General features: G+C 38.2%; 1 pseudogene; it reads left to right on the top strand.

Annotated features, from left to right (window-relative positions):
- The first annotated feature begins 9,226 nt into the window (after window positions 1–9,226).
- LOC122144198 lies at window positions 9,227–24,261 on the top strand (annotated as a pseudogene).
- The last annotated feature ends 876 nt before the right edge of the window (window positions 24,262–25,137 follow it).

The raw sequence follows: 25,137 nt of genomic DNA, 5'->3' as shown, positions 1-25,137 counted from the left end.
ATGCTATTGACATTCAACATTTTTAAGTGGTATCAAGTTTTGTCTGCATTTATTAAAAATGCAGCCAGCCTTACTGTTATGTGCGAATCAGAGGATTGTGTTTGGTGAAAAAGAGTCAGCAATAGTTCTGTTCAACTGTGGATGAACGTTTATTTTTTGTAAAAGGTAAATGGTAGATGTCCTGTAAAGTTGCTGTAATAATCATGGGTCTAAATGTTCTTTGCTCTAGGTGTTTGTACCCGGCAGGCAATACAAATCGAATAGAACTTTCTGGTTCTAAAGTCTACAATATCATACAATTATTGAAAAAACCCAATGCGAGACCAGACCCAAATAACACCGAAAGACAGGCCCACACATCGATGAGCTGTTTGTTTTGTCTGTTCTTTTTTTTTTTTTTTATCAGGAAAAAAGCTGAAAGTCCTGCATAGCAAAGAAGTGTCTATTTGGCCAACCCTGCAGGTTCCCAAGCACACATTTCGGAGGACAGGTTGCGATTGTGGTACATACGTGCCTTAGCTTATATTTATATTGATGTTTTTTTTTTAATTGGGATTTGTGTTTTGTTTCTGTGTGTTGTGTCGTCTAGACACAACAAAAGATTTTGAATTGGCTTGTTATCCGCGGTATAACTGCCACGATATACAACGAGATCTTGAAGGACGGGCAGTTAACAAGGTTTTTGATGATTGTGCGTGGGGGTTGGTAAGCCAGGAGACTGGACCCTGATGCTGATGCCTGTGCCGTGTGTATTGAGTTGTGTATAAACCAGGAGATGTACTATCAGTTCTTACATGCAAGTATGTCTTGTCTTTCATTCCGTTTCCATTCTATTCTCCCTCAATCCACTGTTTTCACTATAAATCTGAATTTTTACCAGTCTTTCTGGTCTTAATGTTGCCCGTCACAGTGTTTTTTGTGTTTGCAGTCATTTCTTCCATAAATCTGTGCATAGAGCCATGGCTGCTGGAGCACAGAACCTGCCCAATGTGCAAGTGTGACATTCTTAAAGCCCTTGGAGTTGAGGTGAGTTTTCACACCCAAGGAGTGAGAAGTCTTTGCTTTGCACTAGCTAGCAAATTAATCTGTAGTATTAAAAAAAAAAAAAAAGTGTCCTTATGGGATACCGCCCGGCTATTGAGATGGCTTGTTCATTTTCAGGTTTCAGACACAGTCCTAGGTTACACGCAATTAAAAACAATAAGAAGAGTAAAGCTGAACAGTTGAAATGCAACAAACAGTAATATTTAATATTTCGTCGTTCAGTCTAAAGTGTTAGCATGGAATATAAATTCTTTGGGAAATTGCAAAATGAAGTACAGTAAGTCACTAAGCATGAGGCATTATTGGGTTTTAAAAAAGGATCATTGGAGGACAAAGTCAAATTCCTCTGATTAGTTTCATGTGGGTAGGCTAAGGTAGGAACAGATGTTCATAAGCTTTTTTTTTTTTTTTTTAATCTGGGTGGTATACCATGTTTAGGGAAACGTACGTGGTGCTAGAGCCATTTGAGTTCGGTCGATGCAGAGTGTGACCAGGGAGCAGTAGTTCATTGATGTTTGTGCTGACTAATGTTGGGTGCTGCTGGGAGAGATATGGTGTTCTTTGGTCTTTGGTCACCTACATAAATGAAATAATTTACTGTGGCTGTGTGTGAAGGAGATAGAGCACCATAAGCAGTGACACACCTCAGCTCAAAGTTTGTCACATGTTCAACTAAGGCAGTAAAAAGATTTTATTGAATGCTTTGCTTGTTAAGATTATGTAAACCTATGAGGCAAAAATGTACAAGTATATTCATATATCTTAAAACTTCCAGTTACATGAGCTCAAGCTCTTATCAATAAAATCCATGCAAAAGTTAATATCAGATCATTTTAGAATACAGTATAGAATGTACTGAATATTCTTCAGTTTTATGCAAAACAGAAATAAGACAAATAGAATCTCAGATCTCTGTCATATGGCCAAAAATAAAGTTTTTTTTTTTTTTTTTGGAATAGTTGTTTGACACATGAAAACTGAAAAAATGTATCTATTAAAAGATCAAACGATGTACATTGCTCTCACTGGGAAAGTGTCCCCATATTAAGTCCGTGAATTGCAGGGTATTGGACTTGGAAAGTCTTTGAAAGTCAGTTGAATTTGAACTTAACTAAGGTGTAAGAACACCTGCCAATGTTTGTCTTTCTTCTTCAAAGTAAAGAAATGACGGTTTTTAAAGCAACAGCTGTTCCAAATGCAATGGACAATTAGAATCAAGTCCCCCAGACGTTCGCCTGCCTTAATGATATAGAAATAACGAAGGAAAAGCCTACATTCTGCCATAAACAATGGCTTTGAGTCAATGTCCAATACCTTATGGTGCTTGCAAAAAGGGGACGGTACATAGTAAAGAGATGTAATTTCCATAACCTTTCAATTCCTTAACCTTAACCTTTTTTTCCTCAATTTTGAGTGAAATACCCTCAAATTAAAGTGTGCACCTTGACCATTTATCATAACTTAATAATATAACTTGAATATGTTTTGGGTCAACAGCTAAAATAATAAAAATTGTGCCTGTGTCCAAATATGCTATGGAACTTACTTAAAATTAAAAAAAAAATAAAGAATAAAATAATATCATTGTGTAATTAATGAGCTTATTACACAAAAACAGTGCATCACTTTTAATGCTCTAGGCCTAAGGTGGTATTTGCCCTCTCTGCAATGCACCCCCCAGTGAGTCAGGAACTGGGATGCTTAAGTCACTGCTCACACCCTTGGGGAGAAAATATCTAAACAGATTGGCGCAGCACACCTATGGTGGTTGCATTCTGGTGCCCCATACGGTCCTTTATACTGGAATCAATTACAGTCCTGCTCCATATCCCAGCCAGGGTGCAACACTAAGTTAGAACAGGGTTACATGTGGGCCCACTACTTAACCTGCACCCACAGCAAAGATGTGAAAAAAAGGTTTTTTTTTTTTTTTTATTTTTTTCAGTTGGATTCTGCTTCTTAAATGCATGTATTGACTAGCGGCAAAAGGCATTAAGATAGGATGGACACACTACTAACTTTTTAACACTTTGGATCCTGAACATGAGCTGACAGTTTACATGCGTAACGGATTGGGCTGATACCTCAAAGGGATAGGATCTATTCTGTTACACCGGCAGCACCTCCCACTTTGCTGCTTCTTGCCTTAGGAGCTCATCTTTGTTCTTTCTGTTCAAGATTCTCCTTCACAAGACAGCCTTACCTGCTGTAAAAAGAGGTGTGCATGAAAATAGTCAGGGGTGTTAGTAATTAGCTGCTCTTGACCGTCCTGTCATGAACCTGGAGCTACAGTAAACTGGAGATTGGGTGGATCCTCTCTCACAATTGTTGTTAGAAAGATTGCCTCTCACAAAGAAGGGTACTCGGTACTGACTTAGTCACCGTGCCTGGCTCAATATGTGAAGAAGTATTAGGACATTGAAGCTCAGTGTTGTTCTTCCTCCTTTGGCAGTGTGTATTATTCATTTCCCCATTCAGGTCAAAGTGCTATACTTGGAGAAATGTCTAGTTTTCAGTATGGAACATTCATATCACGTGCACACCACAAATTTGGCCCAATGTTTGCCTGACTATGTTCTTGTCTGAAATTCATACTCTCTTTGTAGATGGATGTTGAGGAGCAGCCACAGATCTTCAGGTTGCCTGATTTTCAGATCTGTTTCTGCATGGAGGACCTGCAAGGAGTGGAGGTACCGTGTCTACACACGCACAGTTGACGACAGCATCCTCTGGATAGGCATCCATGCACAGAAAGCGAACACTCGGTTCTGCGTGAAGCCTCACAAAATGGTAAAAAACCATTAAAAAAGCATACACACATTTCTCCCAATATTTTTCTGAACCTCACTACGCAAATCTTTGCTTTGTAGTCTAAAAAACTAAGCATTTCATCATACCATCATTTACAGAAAGGCAGAGTACTTATCTGTGCTGAATGTCACAAGTTATGTCTGTTACAGGAGTCATAGGAAGCCATTCCATTCCATTACATAAATGTTTTTAGTAGTGTCCGCCGGTATGAATTATAAGGACACACTGTTCGAAAACTACTATATAGACAGTCTACACACCATGGGAATGTTTTTTTTTTTTTTGTGTTGTTTGTGGACCCAGTACAGATTCACTGCCGCTTTTTCTTATTAAAATTCTGGTGATATTTGCAAAGATTCTTGTATGTTGTTTTGCAGGGATAACCACCAAAAATAATACATGATCGTACTCAAGTCATTGCGTGTAGGCAGTGTAGTAAGTTACTGAAATTGTGGTCCTGGTCCCTCAGGCACATACGGCAAAGAGGAAACCGCCATAGAAAGATACAGGGGTATACTTTGCTGAAACTGCAGAAAGATCCTGCGTGTAATACAGCTGGTTCACTTTCAATGATCAGGACAGTAGCATAGTTAGTACAATGGCGATTGTAACTTGTAACAGTTCATGTTAACCAGTTTGTTGTGTGGTTTGTTTGGGGAGATTCTTTTACCTGGTACACTTGTTCCTCCCCCCCCTTTGTCACCTCCTCCCCCTCCCCCTTGCAATTCCGACGAAATGATTAAAAGCGCCAGATCAGGTAAAAGTACTGATATCTTATTTCGTGAACTTTAATTCTACTGCGTGAATAATATAAATTATTACTTATCTAATAATACATGTTTTTATGCCTCATTAAATCACTTTTAATTGTTAAACTGCACTACCATACAGAGGCAAGGACATTAACTTTGTTATGACTTGGGCATTTTGGATCATGCCAGACCACTGCTTTTTCCCCTTCTCAGGATGATAGTTTTTTTGCGTTATAATTAAGGGAAAAAATATTGTAATGGTACCACACCTATGCATGAGCCTGGGATTGATTTCGTGTTAAATCTGATGTGATTCCCAAAACATTGTCTTCTGAGATCCCGGACGGGACTGTTAATTGTTTTTGTTTATGCACCGATGGAATAATATTTATTTTGAAACCTAGATCTTATGTTTAATCACTTATATGCCTAAGACAGTGCTCTCAACTAAGTGTACTGCTCTTCCCTGGTAGTTTTGTTTGCTTGTTGATGCAGTTGTTACAGCTAGTGTACCTTCCAGGATGAGGTGTTGTTGAAATTTGATTAAAATCATTTATCTCTGAAACCCAAAGTCTTTGTGATCTGAATGGGTGATTTTGGTCTTTAGTTTTGTCTGATTGGTTTGCGTTGTGCAAGAGGAGGAATTGGTTGTCGCCTCACTATGACAATCTTTGCCTTCGCGGGTGACGTTCACAGCCCGAGCCAGAGTGAGTTAGGACCTGAGCAGCCACAAACAAACCCTGATAAATGCACTCGAACAGAGTAAATGAGGGGTTTGATATTGAGTGACTTTATATATGAGCACTGCTGAGCCCTTTTCTGATTAGTTTCCTGACTAAGGTGCCTATAAATTCTCTGCTCTCTCCGTTTGTCTCTGTGTTTGATCCCAATGATTTCTGGTCAATCAGAGGTCATGTTGTTAATTGTCTGTGGTAAATTCAGGGTAATTATGATTTCCTGATTCGGGTTTGATTCCCCACTGTGGTTTATTTCAGGTTTTGAGACTCCCAGCCTTCCATAAGCATGATGATTGACAGGTTGTGGAGACACACAGAGAGAGAGAGAGACAGAGTACTCCACCTGCTGTAAATCAGTGGACTTAATGCATACTATACCTTTCCCGTTTTTGTGACTTATTAAATTATATTGTTCCAGTTTTGATGGAAATTTTAAATTTCAGAAATATTGTGCCTTACACACACTTATGTTGCAGATGTATATTACTCATTGCATAGGCCTAGTACATAATGGGGCGTGGTTTCTAAAGGAATGAGTTCTCATAATTTTGAATATTTAAAAGTAAGGGATGGAAAATATTTCTTGTACTCTTTCAAATGAATAGTACAGAGATTAACACTGCAATAAAATATTTTATGAATTGCCTGTGTGTGTGCGTTATACTTATTCAGTTATTAAAATTATTTTTATAGTTAATTCCCTTAACTATTTATCAAATGTAGTATTCTTCCACAGACAATAAAATAAACAAACCAAAAACGAATACATAACTCTTACACCGCAATCCAGTATAGCCCCTCTACTTGAAACGAATTAATCACGTATTGATTTCTTTTAGTGAATCAAAACCACTTAACATAAATTGGTAGTTTTTGCTATTTTTAATCTTGATTCACTAAACTGCAAATTATTACTTTGTGAACATTGCAACCAAGATCTAGCCTACTGTTCTTTGAGACTTAGAATAGAAGAGAAATAGATTTTTGATTGTTTTGAACAACGAACACTGTTTTAGCAGATCACAAGGGTTTTGACATTATAAACAAATATAAATAGATACAAATAACTAAAATAGACAAGAGAGAGCGTTATTCCAGAAGGTAATATATTAGGGGAGACGGACTGATGGTTATTGCAAGATATTGGAGTGCAAACTGAAAATTAAACAAAACGTTGCAGAATACAGCATACATTTAGTATGGTGTATACTATAGGAATGTATATCAGGATGTATGAATAATAAACAGTGTCCACCAGTATAAGATTTGTGTAAACATATGAGAGGTATTTCACAGAGTAGTGCAAATATGCAGTATGGTGTGTGTGTGGGTGTGGGCTATTGTACTTTGTACAGTAGACCTAAGATATTAGTTTTTGTTCGATAATGCTTGGGAGTAGAAGGGAAGGAGGATTTATGCATTTGACTGCCTGAGGAGGAAACTGTTCTTTAATCTGTTAGTGATGTCCTCGTTTTGATTGTTCTGTATCTCTTCCCAATCGGGCAGAGGGGACAAAAGGGTGATGTCCAGGGTGAGTGGGGTCCAATTTTCAATACAACTGGCTTTCTTTCTAAGACGGCTAGTGTAAATGTCTTTGAGGGGAGCTAGTGTTGTGCCAGTTGATGCGCTCCTGGCCACCTTCACCACCCGCTGCAAAGTCTTTTTATTCTCTTCTGTGCAGCTGCTGAAACCACACTGTTATGCAGTAGGTCATAAGCCTCTGTTTGGTGAACAATAGAAAATTGGTCAGCATGTGATGAGGGAGGTGTGCCTGTTTCAGTTTCCTAAAGAAGTACCGTCTTTGCAGTGGCCCTTAACCACCTGATGGGAGATGTGTGCGGACCAGGTGAGGTCGACTGAGATGTGCACACCAGGGAACTTAAAGCTCACTGCCTTCTCAACCTTTCTCACCCTGTATGCAGAGGGCAGAGTGCTCAGTACGCCTTGATCTTCTGAATGTCAAATATAAGTTCCTTGGTTTTGATATGTTTAAGTCCCGATTATTGCAGGAAACAGCATTTTGTCAGATACTGGAACCTTCTACTTATAGGCTGTTTCATTATTGTCTGTAATCAGTCCCACTATAGTGATGTCATCAGCAAAGTTTGACAGTGGTGTTGATGGAATGGATGGGGGAGCAGTCATGTGTAGAGCGAGGAAGAGGAGGGGGGGGCTGAGGACACACCCCTGTGGTGTGCCAGTGTTCAGGATGAGAGTTGATGATGTGTAACCTCCCCTCCTGAACATTCTGAGGTCTGTTGCGCAGGAAGTCCCAGTATCCATGTGCACATAATTGAACTAGGCCTAGGCCCAAGGTTGCTCAGTTTTTCAACGAGTTTGTGGAGGATGCCTATTAAACACTGAACTGAAATCCACAAACAGCATTCTTACATAAGTGTTTTTTCTAATCCATGTGTGTAAGTGCAGTGTGGAGAGCTTTGATGACTGCATCTTCTGGCGATCTGTTTGCTCGGCAAGGAAACTGGTTTTGGTCGAGGTCGAGATAGTGATGACAGGTTTTGATGTGAGAGAGTAGAGTCTCTCAAAGCATTTGGTGTTGATAAGGGTTAGAGAAACTGGATGATAGTCATTCATCGCAGTTTACCTGGTGGTTTTCTTTGGAACTGGGATGATTGTCGCTGACTTGATGCAGGTGGTGACGCAGACTGTAATAGTGAGAGGTTGAAAATGGTGGTAATACCATCTGCCAACTGTTCTGCACAGAAGCCTTCAAGAGCCATCCAGTGACTCCATCTGGACCAGATTCTGCTTTCCTCTCGGTGACCCTGCAAAGAGTGGCTCTTGACCTGATGCTGGTGTAAAGCTGTATCGGGTCTCCTTTACTGGCAGTGAAGGTTGGCTGCTGACATCACTGTTCCCGCTGGTCAAGCGAGAAAAGAAAAAGAACTTAAATTTGTGTACTGATGAAACAAGTGAATTGAAAAGTGATCGTGACATACAGCCAAGTCTGTAACCCATACTCAGAAATTCGTGCTCTCTGCATTTAATCCATCCAAAGTGCACACACACAGCAGTGAACACATACACCACCATGAACACACATCTGGAGCAGTGGGCAAACCATTTATGCTGTGGCTTTCTGGGGAGCAGTTGGGGGTTCGGTGCCTTGCTCAAGGGCATCTCAGATCGTGGTATAATCGCCGGCCCGAGACTCGAACTACAAAACCCTAGGGTTAGGAGTCAAACTCTCTAACCACTAAAAAAAAAAAAAAAAAAAAAAAAAAAAAAAAAAAAAAAAAGCCACGACTTTTTCCCCAAAACAAGTACACACAAGCTGAATTTGTAATCAATGGCATTTCATAAAATGTAACAATGTTTTGTTTCTTTAGAGTTTTAAAATATATACATATATATTAAGAACGTATTATTTGAACTATTAACACTTTTAAAATGTGAAACACATCATTGGACTTTTTATATTACTTAATAAACGAGAGCCAGACTGGGTTTTTTTTTGTTGTTGTTTTTTTTTTTTTATTCTCATCTCTATTCCTGAGTCGAACTTTGTCATGGAGGGAAAGAAACCTGACGAGCTCCAGGTAAAACTTCCCTCAAGCGCTGTGGTCGGTCATCGTGACAACGCGTCGTAATAAAACATATGTTGCTGTCCCTTTAAATAATTTGGAAACAAAGTCCTTAGGTGACGCGGGGATTATGGGAAGTGTAGTGGAGTTTTTTTCAGGCAGCGCTTTCCTCCCCTGGCTCAGCAGCGGGCAGATGTGGAAGACTACAATCCCCAGCGGCGCCGGTGTTTGCCGTCTTTGGCTCAGTTTCTGTCGACGTGGGAAAGCGGCGCAAGAGCAAACAACAATCAAGGCTATGGGTGTATGCGCTTGAGATGATACGATGTCCGTGCGAGAGGACGCGTGTCTCTGAAAACAGACTCCAGCATGTGGCTCAGACCCGAAGAGGTCTTCTCAAAAACGCGCTGAAATTATGGGCGACGGAGAAATCCAACGATTACTTCGTGCTGCAGCGCAGACGCGGATACGGAGAGGACAGCGCGCGGATTGACAGGTAACCGTTAACGTTACCGGGAGCGCGCGCGGATATCCGTGTTCAAGCGCTAGGCATGAAAAGCCACTGATGGTTTTAATATGTATCCAACTGTCATCTCTTTTTCGGTGTTACACCTTTAAATACACTTCAACTGATTTCCCAAAAAACTATTGATTTTTAGATTTAACCCCAAGTGCTTTTGCAACAGGTCAGGAGTTACTGCAGTCCCTTGCGGAATGATGGTTTTTGTAAGTTTTGACTCTTTAGTGGACTGATGATGCTGCTCTTTTGAGTGCTGACGGACCACCACTGCGGTAAACCTGGCCGTGTGGCATGAAGGTAGGCTCCTTAAAAATGCGAGATATTCCTCCAGATATTATATATTTAGAAGCCTAAACGGGGGTTAATACGGAGACTGTTCATGTGGGTCTGGGGCTGCTCCTTCTCTTTGACAGGATTGTTGCGTCACGCTGTGACGTCAGATTGTTTAGGTTTGAGGTGTGATCAGCGTGGTTTTACTGGCAGATGCTTTCTCTCCAGTTGTCACTCCTGAAAGAAGGCCGTATTGATTTGTGATGCGACTTGGGAATATCTTGTCAGTAAAGGGCAACATGATAACTGCAAGTCTGATATCATTTCAAGCCAATTTAAACTCTTAGCTTTTAAAAGATACATTAAGTTTTACAATTTGAACATTAGATGTTACACATAAACAACTGTATAGTTTTTAAAAGTTTTTGAGTAATATACTTATAATGATGTTCATTTGCATGACAATGACTAGGGTTACACTTTATTTTAAGGTAATTTATACATTTAAGCCCTGAGTAATATTAATTAACTTCATGTACTTACTATATGTTTAGTGTTTAGGATTAGGGGTTGGCTTAGGGTTACTTTGCATTTAATTATGCCTAATTTATTCTTCCTTGCAATAGTAGGACACAATTACTTGTAATAATTGTTTACTATTTATTTTAAAGCTTTCATTCAGAGATTTCTTTATATATTTCTTTATAGCCTACAATACATTGTTTGGGTCAAAGTTATTTTTCTTTTATGCCAAAAATCATTAGGATATTAAGTAAAGATCATGTTTCATTAAAACCTAATTTGTGATTAGTAATTTGCATGCTAAGAACTTCAATTTGGACAACTTTAATGCAATTTTCTTCAATATTTAGATTTTTTGTTGCACCCTCAGATTCCAGATTTTTCAAATAGCTTTATCTCGGCCAAATATTGTCCCTATCCTAAACAAACCATACATCAATGGAAAGCTTGATCCTTATCCCTTTAAAAAAATGACCCTTATGACAGTTTTTTTTGGGTCCAGGGTCACATATTATACATTGATCCACCATAACAAATTGACGGAGTATAGAAAAATTTGGAGGATAGTCGTACGTTTGTGGCAGGACCACAGCTATGTGATGAGAAATGGTGCTCAATTTAAAATCTAATCCTGTAAATTAAATGCAAATTGGAAGGATGACTCTACATATTATTAAAGCGTTGAAAGCCAACTGAGCTGCTGCGTTTCAATGCATTAGAGATTTATAGGCATTGGTCTGCTGGGAATTGTCTGCAGTGGTCACTGATGACAACAATTTATTAATAAACTGAACTGAGCTGGATAATGGCACTAGTTTTGCAAACATCGACAGTGTTATTTAACTGAATTGAAACAACACTGCACAAAATAGAGATGATAATGACACTATTATCTTCTGTAGAGCTGCTTCACAGCTGAAATTGAATTTGTTTTTATAACTGAGGCAAATTTACAACATTAACGTTATTTTTCTGTTATTAATGTGCCAGCTGCTTTGAAACAATCTGGTTTTGTATAAATAGGACTTGACTTAATAAATAAAACAATAAATCCATTAGTAATAAGCATCATAGCATCACAGAGTCACCAGCACAGAAGAATTTATGGCCCAAATTGTTGTTGAGGGTTGATTATTAGGTTTTAAATACTGTAATTAGGTGACTATTTTTTTTCTTTTGGAGTTCATCACCATGGAAACCTTTGCTTCATGGCTAAGGTCCATAATACACCAGCTCTCTCAGCATGCAAGAGAGGACAGATTTTCAATGACTAACATTAAATTCCCTGCTAACATCCTGATGTCCATTAGAGACAATGAAAGAAGTAAATCAAGTGCCAGTCAAGCCTAATGTGTATTTTATATTGTTTTGTCATAGTAAGTCACGTATAATGTTTTTTGAAAGGAGTCTCTTATGCACACATAGGCTGCATTTATTTCATCATAAAAACAGGAAAACGTGTAATATTGTGAAATACTATTGCAATTAAAATCAGCAGCATTTCTCCAGTCTTCAGTGTCACATGAATCCTTCAGATATTATTCCTAATATGCTTATCTGATGCTCAAGAAACATGTCTTATTATGAGATCATGTTTAAAAAAAAGTAATAAATGAAAACGGCTGTGCTATTTGTATGAATGTAATGACTACTCCAGAAATGTTTTCATATTTTCTTTGCCTGTGTCTTTTTATGTTTTCCTATACAGTTTGTAATTCAGACTGCAGATTTAAAGAAATATATATATATAGATATATATATATATTATATAGAGATATATATATTTATATATATATATCGTTTTAGTAATGTTATGTTTATTATTTTAATATGTCATTGTTTTAGGCCTGCTGGTTGGAAACTTTGGGGACACAGTTCTTGACTCCCACAAGCCCAAGTTCGCCCCGTTTTCGCAGTTTTACACCCAGACGCCCCGACTCTCAGGTGTACTGGAGCGTTGCCTGGTGGTGCAGAGAGATGCTGCACACCGTGTTAATGTGTATGTGAAGGCTCAGACTCTCTTCATTTAGATCTTTATATAATGTGTGTGTGTGTGTGTGTGCAGGAGCATCTTTAGAGGAGATCTCACAGCACTGGGACTGGCTGCAGCAGAACATCATCAGAACTCTCTCTGTCTTCGATTCTGGTGAAGACATCACCAGTTTTGTCCAGGGAAAGATAAGGGTGAGAGGATTATTTGTCTCCAAAGCACTTTTGAATGGTTTTTTTTTCTTGTTTTTGTGTTTTGTGCTATTTTAGATGTAAGTCCCAGTCTTGCATTGTTGACTCAGTGGCGGTATGTTGTGTTTGTATAGGGTCTGATAGCAGAGGAGGGCAAATCAGCCGGGTGACGAGGAGGACCCCCGAACGCTTCCGGGAGGCTGTGCTTTTCGATTTTTGAACGTCTGTTCGGTTTGCCTCAGAGAGAGAAGCTTGTGACGTATTTTCTCTTGCAGCTACTGGAGAGGACGAGTGCCACAACCAGGGCTGGATCTACCTCAGCACCAACTTCCTGTGTTTCTACTCCTATATGCTGGGGAAATGAGGGTAAGAAACATGATCGCCTGTTTACACATAATACCAAAAGCTGGCTATTTTATGATGGTTATGATGTCTGAACAATGCATTTATTATTAAAAGGGATTTTAGAATTGTTTGGTACCAAGGCCCCACATATATTATTACACTTGTGGCCCCCTGGGGTGGTCCCTGGACCCCCATTTGAAAACACCTACACTACCTTTCAAAAGTTAGGGATCAGTAAGTTTATTGAGTCTCTTATGCTCATTAAGGCCAAATTTATTTGTTCCAAAAATACAGCAAAAAAAAAACAGTAATATTGTGAAAAATTATTGCAATTTCTAATATTGGTTTCCTGTTTTAATATTAGTGCTGTCAAACGATTAATCGCGATTAATCTTGCATAATATATGTGTGTGTTTTGTGTATATTCATTATGTTTTATAAATACACACACATACAGTGTGTATATATATATATATATTTAATATATTTCTGAAAATATTTACATGTATTTACATGTCTTTATTTGTATTCATATAATTTCTATTATAAAATCAATGCATTTAATATATAAAAACATATTTCTCTGAAATATATACATGCATGTGTGTTTTTATATATACATAATAAATATACACAGTACACATACATATATTATGTAAAAACAAAACTTTTATTTTGATGTTAAAAAAGAACAAATATAATTTTTTTCTAATGATGTAAGTCATTACTTTCATTTTTTTATCCATTTAACATCCTTGCTAAATAAAAGTATTAATTGCTTAAAAAAAAAATACTGACCCCAAACTTTTGAATGGTAGTATATTGTAACACAATATTTTTATTTTGAATAAACACTGTTATTTTTAACTTTTTATTCATCAAAGTATCCTGAAAAAAAGGTATCACGTGTCCCAAAAAATATTAAGCTGCACAACTGTTTAGAACATTGATTATAAATCAGAAATTCTGAATGATTTCTGAAGGATCATGTGACACTGAAGACTGGAGTAATGATGCTGAAAATTCAGCTTTGCTTCACAGGGAAAAAAATGTCAAAACTTTTGAATGGCAGTGTATATTAAGATTGCATATCAATGAATTATTCATTATTTAGCAACTCAGACAACTCTAAACTATTTTTTTTTCACATGCAAAGAGGTTAACCATTTATTAACAGTGGACATTCACATATCAAAGTCCTAAAGAGATTCCTCACCCAAAAATTTTTATTCTGTCGTCATTTACTCACCCTCATGTCATTCTAAATCTGTATGGTTTGATTTTCTTTCTGTGGATTATAAGAGATATAACACCTTATGTGCTTCATATCTAATGTTTTTGTCTTTATAAAGTGTTTACAGTTGGCATCTGCCAAAATCTAATATTATTATGCATTCTTGCTTAGTGAAACTGATGTAATCCCTGGGATGAGGTGAGCCGCCTGGACACGTACGTCGAGTGTGTTGTTGGCGGAGAGCATCCGTGTGTGTGTGCGTGGAGAGGATCATTACTTCTCAATGCTCCTGAGGCTCCAGCAGACATACCTGATAATGCAGCAGCTGGCTGAATATGCCATTGTTCGCGTTCTTTTGACAAAGAAACATTTAATGCTGAACATCCCACGAGCCAACCCTCTTTCACATCAGGCAGAAGTGCGTTAGTTTTATTCCTCTGTTACCTATTTTTCTTTTACTGGACGATGTCTGACTCTACTGTAATCGTTGCAGGGCTCTGGAAATCCATGCACGGAATCAGTCATTTCGATCATTCTTTCCCGGTTGCCGCAGGAGGAGAATCTTTGTGAAGTGCACGAGAGTTTTCCTCTGGGTTCCATTCAGCCATGTCAATACGCTTTGGAAAAATCTGTGTCTCTGAGAACTATCTGTGCTTTGCAAAGCCAAGATGGGTCTCTCAGTGCCATCTCATAATCCCTCTATGGGAGGTGCGTTATACTGCTCATTTTTTCTGCAAGCTACAAAGAATGTCATGGTGAAGACAAGTGCCCTTGAGAAAAAAGCAGCATGTGCAATATTATTAAATGTGCACTTGGTATTTAAATACACGACATATAACTTTGAGTAGAAATTACAGTAAAGTTATTTTAGTTTACCATAAATGCTTGTCAGAACATTCGGCTGACGCTTTACTCTTCATACCATATTTCAAAGACAATAGAAGTAGTACAATTGTACAGTATGAAGATCGGCATTGCATGAACTGCTTAAACTAGTCTTTAAAAAGTTAGTCATCTAATTTGTTTTCTTAAAGACTGGTCATGACTTCTGAAAGTCCATTGCAAAAGATAAGATTGCTCAGCTAGTAACAAAATGATAGATCGGTAAACTGCTAGCTAGTCAGACTATTTCTTAAGAGACAGTCTTAGCATAGTGCCTGTGTTTATGCAACTGGCCCCAATGTTTTTAAGTTAAAGTTCACATTGACTACTGTTTTATGTTGATGTTGAATAATCGTTGTGTAAATTATACTTGTTAACACCAAAGTGATTTCTATTAACAGGAGGGTAAAAATACATTTTTTTTTTAATCGATTTTAGATTTACTCTAACAGTTAATCTAAGCAATCAATCCACACCTTTCTGCCATGAGCATATTCTCGTAGTTCTGCCTTTAGACTTTTAGAGTTTTGGACGAGTTATAAGTTTCTGCTTGTTTTGTTATCAATAATGTTTGTATTTCACTAATGCCGATTTATGTGTGGTTTCGGCATTAAATGTAGGTGTTTAGTGTGGAGCTGCCAGATCGTGGTAGTCGTGCCCTGACTGTGTGTGTCTTCGTGGCAAGAGAGCTTTGCGTTTTTCTGAGGTTCGGATTTTGAGCGACTTGCCTGCCACCATCCGCAGAAAGTGTGGACAGCAGGAAGCCCCCAGCACTACATCAGTAATCCGGTAATCGCTTTACTACACTCCAGCCACTATTAGAAATAACTTGTCATGATAATCATTTAAAAATATCCCACATTTCATGGTATGATTTTGTGTGATAACTGTAAAAATGCCAGAGGAGACACTAGATTGTATGTGTGTGTTTTTCTCTCTGAGGATGAGGAGGGTGTTATGGTGGGGACAAAGTCAAGCCGTCAGCACTGAAGCTCTTATGAAAGTCTTTCATCCACATGATGCAGAAACATACCTTGACCCCAAAATGGTACAGAGAACCTCATTACAATATTGGTGCAATGTTAGTTTAGTAAAGATGATTAATGTTATCAAAAGATGTTGTATACACTTCTTGTTTAAATGTTGGTTGTCAGGAAGATTCATATATTCATTCAGCAAGGACACATTAAATTGAGAGTAAATGCATTTATGACGTCACATAGGATTGCCATTTCAAATAAATTCAATCCTGAAAAAAATTTATTGTGTGAAGACTAGAGTAAATGGCTGTTGAAAATTCAGCTCTGCCTTCACAGGAATAAATTACATTTTTAAAATATATTCAAATAGAAAAAACGTTTTATTTTAACACTGTGATTGACAGCTGAAGGAGCGAATGAAGGAGCAGTCGTGGCAGATCCATTTTGCTGAATATGGCCGTGGATCTGGAATGGTTTTGCACCAAAAAAACACGGGATCTCATTGTACGACGGAGTTCCAGAGACTCTCAGAGGAGAACTATGGATGCTCTTCTCAGGTGTGTGTTGTTTGGTGGCTGTGTGTGTGTGGTGGTGTGTGTGTGTGTGTATATGTGCCACAGTTTTGTGCAACAGGTTGCTTGTGTTATAGGTGCAGTACATGACATGACCTCTCATCCCGGATCTACTATGGAACGGCTATTGGAGGAGTGTACATGGGCAGCAGCTCTTTGCTTTTGCGTGTGATGAGACTTGAGAGAGATCTGCATCGCTCACTCCCAGAACACCCAGCATTCCAGAGCGACACGGAGAATCTCAGCTCTCGCCGCGTCTTGACTGCCTACGCTCATCGCAACCCCAAAATCGGCTACTGCCAGGTGAAAAAACCACATTGTAACATTTTCTATCTAGTCTAACACATGGTCTTAGCATCAAATTGCACAGTCCATAGAACACATCGGATTCATCTTCTTCACAAATTTGTTTAAAAAGCTTTCTCAAAAGCAGCACGTTGCAGCACAATTTTCAAGCAGCCCAGGATTGTGTTGGTATAGTAGTGTTTATGAGGTTCATGGCATAAAATCTGTGATAAAATCTCAATTTAACAAGTGTTTACATGTCAATCGGATGATCCTAGCATGTCTAAAGGCCCTTTGTTTTGGTCTGATTTTGATTTTTAGTATAATGGGGACTTAAGTGACTGGTTGTAGCTTTATGTTGGTGTACAATATGTGTGTATGCAACATCCCCCTCATGCACAGCCTACAGTATCATCTGCAAGACTAGCATAAACACAATTATTCATTACACACACACAAACAAGATTGATGGTTATTGCACATTGCATCAATATTTGATATTAAATATTTAATAAAACAAGGAAAATGAAAACCAGCTGAATCTATGGTATTAAAGAAGATAATAGAAACTCATTCAAAAAGATATTTCTGTGTGTGCAAAACAGAAAGGACATGAAATTTGATAATTTTTTGGTGGTAATCAAATATTACAATATGGAAATATACACAAAGCGAAGTATTCAAGGAATATGGTGAATGCATAAAATAATTTGTTTTGGGGGTTTTTTTGCTATGGAAGCCAAATTATTTTTGTTCATATTCAATTTGCATATACAGCTATGTCACAGAATCTTAGAGGGACTAAAAAAATCTCTCTTTTTACATGCAAATTTGTGGTTTTCACTTTATTCACTAAAAACTCTACTTCCCACTCATTCTAATAATAATTTAGTTTTCATATATTATAACTGTATCATGTTGTTTTGTCGGTCTGTCCAGGCGATGAATATCCTGGACGTCTGTGTTGCTGCTGTATGCTAAAGAAGAAGAGGGCTTTCTGGCTGCTGGTCGCTGTGTGCCCGTGAACGAATGCTCCCAGACTACTTCAACCGTAGAATTATTGGTATGTGTGTGTATGAGGTAGCTGGTTATACACATTCTCATACCCGAGAGATGACTGAATCATCTTAATATACTTGCAGGCTGCCGTTGTAACACAATGCCAATGGTGTCGTAATGGATAAGCTTTGTCAGGGTGCTCCACAATTTTTTTTTTTCATGTTAAGTACTTTCTCCTATTCTGTCTGTAATTAGATTTGCCTGTATTATTTGTGCCATTCTGTTTGTTGCTGCAGTGGCAGTTTACTGAATCTGTTTATTTTTGAATACAGTATTATTCATGTCTCAGTGTGTGTGTTTTCCAGGAGCCCTGGTGGACCAGGCTGTGTTCGAGGAACTGATCCGTGAGCATTTAACCCAGCTGACTTCCCGAACACACATGACGGACTCTGTCATTCTTCTCTCATCAGTGTCGTTTGTCATGGTTCCTGACTCTCTTCATCAGCGTACTGCCAATAGAGAGCGCTGTGAATGTTGTTGACTGCTTCTTTTATGATGGTATCAAAGCCATCCTGCAGCTTGGCCTTGCTGTCCTCGACTACAATATGGACAATCTTCTTTGTTGCACTGATGATGCAGAAGCCGTCACAGTCCTCAACAGGTGACTGGAACGTTGTCCTCTTAACATGGCCAAAGCATGATTGTAGCAAGCTGTGTTGTCATTATGTTATGTGCAATATAAAATTAAAAGGGGAAATTTTAAACAGGAAAAAGGGGTCACAAAAATATATTTACGTATATTATATTATAATATATCATATATTGAAAGGAACATTTTTCCATGCTGTGTAACTCATGCAGCAAAGAGGACAGGAATGATCGACCTCAAGAGTCTCTTTGGATGACAAGCTGCTGTTTAATTGTAAACAGCATCAACCGCTTTCATTTTTGCAGTGGATTTTTAAATTTACAAACTTAACCTGTATTTAAATCGGATTTTATCCTTCAGGTTTTTTGACAGTGTCACAAATAAAGACAGTCCCCTGCCAGCTACTGTACAGCAGGCATCTGCAACAGCCAATGACAAATCAATACAAAAGGTTGACATCAGTGATCTCATCAAAGAGTCATATGAGGTAAATTTTTCTACACCACTAATATACTGTATTGAACATTAAAATCTGTTTTTCTTTTTGATATCTTTAGCTCTGGTTTTGTCAGAAACATGTAGTAAGCGCAGATTTTGTATTATTTTTAAGGTAGTAAGTGTCTAATAAAATTAATCTGATGTCTTTCTTAATGCTTTAGTAATTCACACCTGAACTCACACCTGATTTTATAGCAATGTAAAATCTGCTTGTGCAATGACAAGGTGTACATTTTTCTGCACTTTCAAACTGGTCAGTTTTATGGAATGATGAAAACCCCCCTCTGACAGGAGTTCTGTGGTCAGCAAACCACACGTCTGAAATAGACGGTTGCTCAGACTAATGAAACTTTTTTTTATTTCAGAAATATGGAAACATTCGAACAGAGGAAGTGGAAAACATGCGGAAGAGGAACAAGCTTTATGTCATTCAAACACTAGAAGACACAACAAAACAAAATGTAGTAAGTACAAAACCTTAAATTTCATAATAATATAATATAATATAATATGATATAATATAATAAACTAAGCATTAAAATTTCCAAAAAAATCAAAATAAAAAAAGATATAATGGAGATATAATGGAGAAAAAAGAAACATACAAAATAGAAGTAGAGTTATGTGGTTTCATCCCAGATTTGATTTTGCAAAGTATACACTACCGTTCAAAAGTTTGGGATCAGTAAATTATTTTGAAGAAATGAATTCTATTCAGCAAGGATGCATTTAAATTAAGCAAGAGAGTCAGTAAAGACATTTATAAATGTTACAAAATATTTCTGTTTCAAATAAAAGCAGTTCTTTTATTTCTGAATAAAATATTGTCAAATATTTTGAATTGTAACAGAACCTTTGAATGGTAGTGTAATTTACATAATTTTTCTTACACATTGTTTGCACATACAGTGGCAGTAAAGATTATTTTCCATTGTAAGATGTTTAATTGTCTGTCATTTTTGTGTCTTATTGCTGCAGCTTCGTGTTGTTGCTCAAGATGTGAAATTCAGTGCTGCTCAGCTGGATGAGCTCTACATGCTTTTTAAGGTGAGTTGCGTTAACAAATTTGTGTACTTCAATGCATGAAGGCCTCAAAATGCTGCTCCAGCCACACAAATTGTTTTAAAGCTTGTGTCTTTTGACTGTTTGTATGTTATAGAGGCAGCACTTTGTGAGCTGTTACTGGGTCAGTATGTAGTCCTGCCCTGCAGAACCATGACCCCAGCCTGCCATATCTGGACCAATATCAGCTGGATCAGTCCCAGTTTAGTAGCCTGTTTAACCTCCTGCAGCCGTGGACCACACACACACATGTGCGCTCACTGGCACGATCAGCCTTCCGGCTTCTGGACGCGAATGGAGACGGACTTGTGAACTTCAAAGAATTCATATGCGGTCTGGGTAAGAGGAGCCTTCCCTGAACTAAATTGACTGCCCTTTGAACTTTCACCTCAGTACATAGTAGCTTTCCTTAAACCTGCCAGATTAATTCAAGTGTGTGTGTGTGTGTGTGTGTGTGTGTGTGTGTATTGCAGATATCCTATACAACCGATCTTTCACAGAAAAACTAAAATTTCTCTTCAAACTACACATTCAACCAGGTAAATTTATTGTATGACCTCTGCCACTGTGTATAATAAAAGCTTAGTGTTAACATAAAATATGATTATGCATATATATGGTTAATCTTTATACTGTATAGTCCCCTCTACAACCTTAAAGGAGTAGTTTACTTCCACAATAAACATTTCCTCATAATTTACTCACCCCATGTCACCCAAGATGTTCATGTCTTTCTTTCTTCAGTCGAAAAGGTTTTTGAGGAAAACATTCCAGGATTTTCTCCATAAAATGGACTTCATTGGCGGTCAAGTGAAAGGTCCAAATAGCATTTTCAATGCAGCTTCAAAGGGCTCTACATGATCCCAGCCGAGGAATAAGGATCTTAATTAGTGAAATGAAAAAAAATTATATACTTTTTTTCTACCACAAATGCTCATCTTGCACTTGCTCTGCGATGTGCATCTGTGACTTTCACGTGTGGTTAGTTCTTCATCTTTGTACTCCGATTTAAAAAGGTAGGGTAGGGCAAAAAGCTCCATCTCATTTTCTCCTCCAACTTCAAAATCATCCGACATCGTTGTTTTACCTTTATATTTGTAAAGGGCGTTTGACATTCTTTGCACATTCGCTTTGTAAACACTGGGTTGGTACTTCACACGTGACCTTTCCAACGTGACTGCATAATGCGTGATGTTAAGCTAGTGCATGACGAGCGTTTGTGGTTAAAAAGTATAAGTATATGCTTTTTTTTTTTTTTTTTTTTTTTTTTGAAAAAATTCCTCTGCTGGGTTCAGGATCTTTTGAAGCTGCATTGAAACTGCAGTATGGACCTTCAAACTGTTGGGTTCCTATAACATCCATAATATGGAGAAACATTCTGAAATGTTTCCCTCAAAAACCTTGATTCCTTTTCAAGGCAGTAGCAAGTCTTGGTGCTTGCTCTGCCGCAGCAGCATAGCAGATCTATTTCTGCCAAGACCAAATACATTAACATTGTCATGTACATTACCATGCCAATCCCTCCGAGAGCTGTCTGGACAGAACCCTATTTAATCTGTACATCTGCCCCCTCTATGAACCTGTGTTATCTATGTCTAATCTCTACATCTCCTCATTATTTGCTGTATTTGTAAATTTTACATTTTGTTAGTTAGTTAGTTATTAGAAACTTTTGTTTTGAACCAAAGGATCTTAAAGTACATTTAGTACTTTGTGATGCTTATGCTTGGGCGGAAGGGCCGTAATAGCAATATAGGGCCAATGTAGTATGAGTCTGGATCTGTAACTGCTAAGATACCAGCACTTTATCTAAATAACCCTTCACTCTTGATGGAGTTAAGTTCGTGTAGCATGTTTGTGTGACTGTGCCTTTTTAAAACTATATGCAATGTTGACAAGTGCAGATTTATCCATAACTTATGACAGATCATGACTGACACTTTTTTTACCGATTCGAATAAAAGTAGAATGTGTGCATATATGCATATTTTCTGTGTTTCTTCAGGGACCCAGGAGTGTAAGATTTTACCGTCGTCTAGATTTTTTCCTCCGGCTGAAGATCACTCTTTCTCTACTCGTCTTTCTGGTCAGCTTCCACTGCTTTCTGTGGCTCCTCAAGCCTCCTTTCTTTCCATTTCATTCATTCATTTCTTTCTTTATTCATTTATTCACATTTCACTCTTCCTTCTTCCGTCTGGGTGTGTTATAATGTCACAATTTTTTTTTGTTTTCCTATGTGTATTTTTAAATGTTTGTGTGTTGTGTGTAGCATTTGTATTTGTGTTTAAGAGGGACTTGTCTCACCTAACTGCCAGAAAGCTTTGATTTCTAGAAACACACCTCATTTTGGTGTTTTACAAGAAGCAGAATCTCAAAACCCTGCCCACCCTGAAAACCATGTAGACTATGTGTATGCATGTATATCTGCATGTGAGTGTCTCTGTGTTTCGTGGCTGTACATTTTTTCCTCTCTTCCATGTAGACTCTGCAGAGGATGGAGTGATCAGAAAATGTCCAGAGAGAGGTGAAGTATTCATCCCTGTCCTCTAATCATGTTCTCGTCATCATATCACAAATAAACCATAACAGGGTTGTCAGGGTCACTGTGCAATGACCAAAATGACTGTACATTTTTGCTTGGCTATTTGATAAATAAATGGACAAAAAATATTTGAGATTGATTGCCAGGCACTTAAATCAAATATAGAGTTTATTATGGGTTATTATATAAAAATAATTGACCACAGAATGCTGTCATTGATGAATCAGAATAAAGTAGTCTAGGGAGCTATTGAAAAAATCTGTTGTATTTTGCCCCTCAGGTCGTGCTAAAGTTGATCTGCAGGAATATCTGAAACAGGTGGCAGGGAAGACTTGCAGCGGAGAGAGGAGAATATTAAAGATCTGCCCAGAATTAATCAGGTAAACACACACTGAAGATGTGGTCAGAATCTGAAATGTCTTTGTTTCCTTTGTTAATGGTATTAAATGGCTTTGTTTAGCCATTTAATGATGACTGAACGATGGCTTTTCATGCCTTTATAACTGCGATTTAAACAGATAATTCACACAAAAACAAAAAACATAAAAGGGATAGTTCACCCAAAAATAAAAATTTCTGTCATTAACTACTCACCTTCATGTCGTTCCAAACCTGTAAGACCTTTCGTTCATCTTCAGAACACAAATTCAAATATTTTTGATGAATTTCCGAGAACTCTCTGACCCTCCCATAGACAGCAATGATCCTTACACAAAGTTTAAAAACAAAGCAAGGAGATCGTTAAAGTAATCCATGTGACATCAGTGGTTCAACCATAATTTTTCAAAGCTACAAGAATACTTTATTCAACCAATTGATCTCCTTCACGTCACACTATAGTGCCATTTTGGAGCACATCACATATGTAAACAATGTATGTACATAGATACATTGTCTATGCTTTGATCTGAATGTAAACAATGTATCCGTGTACCTACGTTGCTCATTCTTATTTAAGTACAGCACCTGGTGTGGCTTTGTCCTAATCAGTGATGATTTCCACAAGTACTTTGAGTTGTTTTGTCAACAGTGTCATCAGCGTTCATTCTCTGCTCACTGACCTTGTTCAGAGCAGTCCTGTTCCTGTCCTGAACACATACAAACTCAAGTGGAGACTTGTCTAATTGAAGTGTAATAGGCATTTTGCCCATGGTAACATCTATAGTGATTTGTTGTCATTTCTGACCATAGAAATACAGTTCAGTTTAATTAAAGAGACTGTATCGACTGTGTTCCAGGTGCAGTTTATTGGTTTGACGAAGACTCTGTATGGTGTGTTCCATGGCACCGAGGAGGAGGAGAGTCTGTACCGCGCTGTGGCGCGAGTGGACCAGTCTTCTGCTGCGCATGGAGGAGGTGGGGCGGAAGCTACAGGAGAGCAGCCTGCAGAAAAAACGCCCCAAAACTACACCCACCAGCACGCCTCAGCCAGAGACATCCCCAACATTACCCACCAGCCCTGAGAACGAAACCCTCGCTGAGGGTGAAGGCGACCAACCCGAGTCTCCGGCTAGTCCACAAGAAACTGCCCATCCCACTCTGACATTACCCCCGACCTCAACCTCACGTCCTTCCACACCCACCAGCAGTCCCACCGGAACCAGCAGCCCCCGTGTTGGACACGCCCAACAGACACCCCCAGCTCGCCCTCTGCGGTCAGAGACGGGGACTGGAGTTTCTCCTTCGAGCAGATTCTTGCGTCTCTCCTGAATGAACCGTCTGTCGTTCGCTTCTTCGAACGGGCCGTTGACACAGATTCTCTGATCGCACACGCATGCAAAAACCAGCTTAAAGTTGCACACTTTAAGTAACACACTATATCAGAGCAATCACAGCAAAAACACTGCCCTAAAAGCCATAAACCCTCTCCCTTCCTCTTTCTCTTTTTCTGTGTGACTTGTACAGGTCAGTGTTTGTGAAACACTTATGTCTGTTACAGATGAGGAAATCGTTTTATTTATATACAGACACACATATGCAGGACAAGTACAAATCAAAGGGACCCCCCCCCCCCAAAAAAAAGAATTGAGGTATAAAAAATGATTGAGATTGCACAGTATTAAGAAAAAACAGGAATTTTTATGTAATATAAAAAATTAGTGTTCGATGTTATCTGATTGGTGTGAGATATTGTGATATAATATAGATGAGGTATGATATTATAAATAATAGAATAAAATTGCACGTGTGATTTGGGATGATGGCATGAAAAAGCTTTGACCTGCTTTATCCATTAAGTAACCTTGAAACAGCTTACACGCACATGCACTACGTCTGTCCTTCCCAGCCTGACCTAATGCACATAAGCACATGTAGGACCACAAAAGGAAGGATGATTGTAAGGGAAATCAAAACACTATACTGGTCGAACTGCTAATGGCTGAAAAAAATTCTATTGTTTGAGAATTAATTAAAAATATATTTTTCCATAACACATATGTCGCCTTACATTACATACCTTGCTCGAATGAGCTATGAAATTCTTTCGTTCTTTTGTAGAGGCTTGATTAGGAATGCCCAGAATGGTTATGCTAATGAGGAGGCGGAGTTTTAGTCCATGTCATATCAGATTCCACTGCACTGAAGGTCTGTATTATTCCAGATTATAGTCATGTAATTCTGATTCACTGAATGTGTTTGTGTCTACAAACCAAAATCTGTGGTTTATGCCTTATTCGTTTTTGATTCAGGACTTCAGTACTATCACAAG

Source organism: Cyprinus carpio, unplaced genomic scaffold, assembly GCF_018340385.1.
Source record: "Cyprinus carpio isolate SPL01 unplaced genomic scaffold, ASM1834038v1 S000006615, whole genome shotgun sequence".
NCBI classification, from domain to species: domain Eukaryota; kingdom Metazoa; phylum Chordata; class Actinopteri; order Cypriniformes; family Cyprinidae; genus Cyprinus; species Cyprinus carpio.
This window is presented reverse-complemented; position numbering and strand designations above follow the sequence as displayed.